This window comes from Callithrix jacchus, chromosome 5, assembly GCF_049354715.1.
Source record: "Callithrix jacchus isolate 240 chromosome 5, calJac240_pri, whole genome shotgun sequence".
Lineage (NCBI taxonomy): Eukaryota > Metazoa > Chordata > Mammalia > Primates > Cebidae > Callithrix > Callithrix jacchus.
Window position 1 is genome coordinate 21,179,618 of NC_133506.1, and position 5,333 is coordinate 21,184,950.

General features: G+C 34.9%; 1 protein-coding gene and 1 pseudogene across 7 annotated transcripts in view; both read left to right on the forward strand.

Annotated features, from left to right (window-relative positions):
- The window catches only part of MACROD2 (mono-ADP ribosylhydrolase 2), a 2,068,485-nt gene that overhangs the window by 103,446 nt on the left and 1,959,706 nt on the right, over positions 1 to 5,333 (forward strand). The gene's annotated exons all lie outside the window — the stretch shown is intronic.
- The window catches only part of LOC128932245 (aminoacyl tRNA synthase complex-interacting multifunctional protein 1 pseudogene), a 177,310-nt pseudogene that overhangs the window by 96,407 nt on the left and 75,570 nt on the right, over positions 1 to 5,333 (forward strand). The gene's annotated exons all lie outside the window — the stretch shown is intronic.

Below are 5,333 nucleotides of genomic sequence, written 5' to 3' on the forward strand. Positions count from 1 at the left end.
TTACAGCCTCATGTACTCTCCAGATGCAGACAAGATGATCTTTCTCACATTATTTCTCTGTAAAGTCACCTTTAGTTGTTCCCCATGGCCCATAAGCTTAAGGGCAAACTCAGTGTGTCAAACAATACTTGCCTCAATATCCCTGCCATACCAATCTCCAGTTCAATCTCTTGCCACTGACCTGCAATTCTTTCTGTTCCCCACTCCTTTTCTCCTTTCTCTCTCCCTTCCACTTTCTCTTTCCCCCTTTTCCTCTTGGACTTTGCACAAGCTGCTGTCTCTACCTAAAATATTACTTCTCTAAAGAGTTTCCCATCCTAGCAATTCCTGACTCAGTCTTTCAGCATGTCAGATGATGTTTCATCTCCTATTGGAATCCCAGATACCTCTCCGTCAGCCTCCCAATCTTGAATGAGTGTCAATAGTTTGGATCCCATAGCTTCATACACTTCTGCTAGCATAGCACATTAACTAATATCAGTTCACTTATGAAGGCCACTGAAATGACTTGGATACATTTGCTTATCAGGGCTTTATAAGATTATTATCAAAATGAAATCACAAAATTAAAAAAAAATTATGGGAAATTTGAAGATCCCCAAGAACTTCAGATACTAGCATGAGAAATGCAGCTATAGAAGATGGGAAATGTAGGACTCAAGTGAGAGACTGGAATTAAACACATAGATTATTAGCATATTAATTTTATTGATATGAGTGGTAAGAGGTATTGAGAGCTTAATTTGCTAAATTGTTACAAATAACCTAAGGGGCAAGTTTAACAGATGAAGAAACATAGCCACAGAGAGGTTAAGTAATTCATCTCTGGTTATACAGACAGTAAGTAGATCTAGAGCTTGTGCTCCTGGTTGAATTCTTTCACACAGGTGCTATGATTGCCATCTAGCTATATTCGATAATTCCTTATTTGACCTTTTGGCTTTTGGAACACTATCAACCAATATGTGATATCTGGATTTTTTTATTAAAAGCATGTAGTAATTATTATTTCTATTAAATAGTACCTTATCTTTTTGTCCTTCTCTAGGCATTTAACAACTACATCTTGTTTGAATTGACTATAGATCAGTTACTGAGGTGCTATCTGACAATCTGAGAAGGTCTGGAAACATGGCCTACTGAAGTGTAGTTGACCTGCCTTTGACAGTTCATTCTAACTTTGGAAGGATTATATCCAAATATTTTAAAATGCAAAAGAAAAATGTTATCTTGCTCACTAGTGCAGGAACGGTAAATAATAAGATCATTTCTCTGCTTTTCAAATTTTTTGAAAGTGTTTAATATACTAGTATGTGGGACAGGACGTATTTACAATACGATATAGATAGATACAAATAAAAGGGTGAATTAAGGTTAAAAATGTCTGTGGGTCCTAGTAAATTATATTGGTACGCTTTTGGACTGAGAGTGGATTATTTTTTCTCCATGTATAGATGGACTCTGTCTAATAGAAGAGATAGACCTGGAAGCAAATAGATACAGTTCATTGTATATAAAGCATGTATCAAGTACTCCTTGTGATGCAAAAAGAGTTTGTAAATTATTTGCTTTGATCTCATTCTGTGATGATAAATTGTAATTTTGAATCAGAATTAATTTTCAGGTCCTATATGTAAGTTATTTTACCTTTTTTTTTTTGAGACAGGGTCTTGCTCTGTCGCCCAGGCAGGAGTGCAGTGGCACAATCTCCACTCACTGCAACCTCCTCCTGAGTTTGAGTGATTCTTATGCCTCAGCTTCCTGAGTAGCTGGGATTACAGGCGGGCACTACTATGCCCAGCTAACTTTTTTGTATTTTTAGTAGAGACAGGATTTCGCCTTGTTGGTCAAACTGATCTCAAACTTCTGGCCTCAAGTGATCCGTCTATCTTGGCCTCCAAAAAGGATGACAGGTGTCAGCCACCGTGCCTGGCTACTTTTAAAAACACTCTTTGCATATATGCAATATGGAGAGGGTTATTCGTTCCTTACCTTGTTGTTTGAGCCATAGAGTTAAGAACATACTTGGTCCCTTATCTTAGCATTGCATGTCCTAAATTGTGTTTTGAGAGAGAATAACAGACGTATCTACTAATCTTTGGTCTCCTGTCTTTCTCCTTTCTTAACATTTACACACAAACTTTGTCCTTGGAGGTTTAGTGCCTTTCCCAGATTGCTGAGGATTTGTTCTGAGGATGCTTGCAGTTTCATGATCACTTTTTTCTCTGTAATATGGTTCTAGTAAATTCCTGACGATCACAGTTGCCTCCTTATTTCCTGCTGTCTTCTCTGTAGGCTTCATTCCACACTTAGAACAGCCCAAGGTTTCCTTTATTTCCCAAAGCACTACTAATATCGTGGGTAATAAGTGTTAACTATAATTTAAGGATCATCAAACAGACCCACTATCTTAATGTAGCTGCATATAGGATTATCTGTTTACAGTGACTAGGTCCTTGTATAGTCTTATACCAAACCCATTGATCAAAGAACTTTTTTCTTTGCTAGAGCTTGGGGGTAAATGCCTCTATCTAATTTATGTTTCATTATGTCATTAGAGACAGTTTTACTTGTACCGTGCCATAATCACAGAAAAATATTTTGGAGAAGATAGATTTTTATTCATTTGTGGATTGCAGGCTGTGTTATGAAAAAGTGATGATAACTTTCTAACTGTAATTGATTAGCCGTAGCCAAAGATTAATTCAGTTTGTCAGAAAAGTGATTTTTGAAAATGGAAAGTGAAGAAAGTTGATTTATTTTAGCTCTTCCTACCCCACACTCCAACATGACAAGGAGAGGTATATTTATATTGTGATTAATCATAGAGGACTTGGAGTCAGATCAATCATTGTTTTATATATGCCTATTCAGCTTCCTGGCCAAATAACTCTGACAAGTTATTTAACCTTTCTGAAGGTTAAATTTTCAGTTTTCTCATCAGCAAAATGGAGATAATGCAGGTTGAATATTTCTTATCCAAAATGCTAGAAGTGTTTTAGATTTTTTTCAGATTTTGGAATATTTGCATATACATAATGAGAGATCTTGGGGAAAGGACCCAAGTCTAAACAAGAAATTCATTTATGTTTATATATACCTTATAGACATGGCCTGAAGGTAATTTTTATACAATATTTTAGAATGGTGCATTAAACAAAGTCTGTGTATGTTAAACTGTCAGAAAGCAAATATTTAGGTGTTGAATTTTCTACTCATTGTGTCATATTGGCACTCAAAATCTTTCAGATTTTGGAGCATTTCATTGGATTTTTGGATTAGAGATGTTCAATCTATCGTAGGGCCTACTTCACAGGGCTGTTGTGAAAATCTAAAGAAATGATGGCAGTCTAAAGAGATACAAAGTACTTCACACAGTGCCTTCTGTATAGACATATCAGTAAATGATAGCAGAATTATACTGCTTAGTTTTATTATGAGAAAAAACAATTATATGAATATTCAAGGTAATTATAGGTGTTTTTCAAGTCTTGTACAAAGATATATGTAAGACCAACTAATCGGGTTTATTCTATGCCCCACACCTTTAACTGTGACACTATTTAGTTGAATTTCATTTAGGAAAAGTTGTTCAATTCTGAAGCTTTATAATAAAAGCCAAGTTTCTGTGACATTCTTGTAATTTGTATGAACCATTGACCAAGGAAAAGAATGGGTTTAGTGTATGTTAATGATGTGTTTTTACTACATTAGTTGTAAATGTCATAGTTGTGTCAAAAACTGAGATGAAGACATAAGATTGTATAGATAACCATGTAATAGCTTGGCATAATTTGATTAAGAATAATAGATGTTGGCTGGGCACAGTGGCTCACACCTGTAATCCCAGCACTTTGGGAGCTGAAGCATAAGGATCACCTGAGGTCAGGAGTTTGTGAGACCAGCCTGACCAACAGGGAGAAACCCTGTGTCTCCTAAAAATACAAAATTAGCTGGATGTGGTGGTGCATTCCTGTAATCCCAGCTTCTCGGGAGGCTGCTCAGGAGAATGACTTGAACCCAAGAGGTGGAGGCTGCAGTTAGCTGAGATCGCACCATTGCACTCCAGCCTGGGCAACAAGAACAAAACTCTGTTTCAGGAAAAAAAAAAGAATAATTGATGTAGAATGTATAAATTTTTATATTGGTAAATAACAGGTGCACATGATGAAAGAAATTCTACTTTTTAGAAATGTTTTAGTCAACTCTACTTGCTTGAAATGAATGTTATTTTTATGTATTTTTTCAGTAAAACTGAAATGAAATAAGGCATATTCGAAATTAGAATTTAAGTCATTGGGGAAATAAGGTAAATTTACTCTGTGAAATATTTTAGGACGGAATTAACAGCAACTACTCGATTCAATTGGAAATTTCATCTCTACTAGCAAAACATCGAAGTTTTATTTTTCACTGAGTTTTTATATTGCATATTTTTTCTCTTAACTTTCTGTTGAGCAATAATAGATCCAAACACACACGCAGAAATATATAGCTTAATAAATTTGGCAAACTGTCACACCGTGTAATAGCATCCAGATAGAAAAAGCAGAACATTACCAGTACCCTAGAAGTGTTGTTGGCATCCCCTATAATGAATATGACAAAGTGTTTTCACTATCTAGGCTTCTACTAGCATGGATTAGTTTTGCCTGTTTTTGTATTTTATGTAAATTGACTTATATATGTTCTTTAGCTGTTTTTGTTCACCATTATGCTTGCAACATTGATACCTACTGTTGGGTATAAATGTAGATAATTTATTATCATTGTTATATAATATTTCATTATACAAATATGTCACAACTTATATATCCTGTCTACCGTTGATGAGCAGTTAAGTAGTTTCTAGTCTGGGTGTTTTAGTACTACAAGGAACATGCTAACACATTTGTGTGTGTTATTTTTGTAAATAGATATCTATGTATTTTTGTTGGGTCTAGATGTGGGATGTTAACTGTAAAATGGTAGGATATATGCATATTTAACCTTAGTAGACACTGTTGTGTGGTTTTCACTGTATACTTCCAATAGCAGTGTGTGATAGTTCTGATTGCTCTATATCCTCAACATTTATTTTCTATGTTTTAAAAAATAGTGCATAAATTAGGTCAAATGGTAATACTTTCATTACTTTGTAAGGTATACTACAGTAAATCAAATTCGATAGCAGTCTGTAGCTAACAACCCATGTTAAGCCAGCCTTTGTCAGTGAAGAAATAAAAAATGTAAATGTTATTGTTGTATGGCCAAGGATGATAAGATGGGATTGTTTTATGTAGTTCCTTACTGAGTTTATGAAAATATAAATGTAATAAATTTTTCTTTCGCAG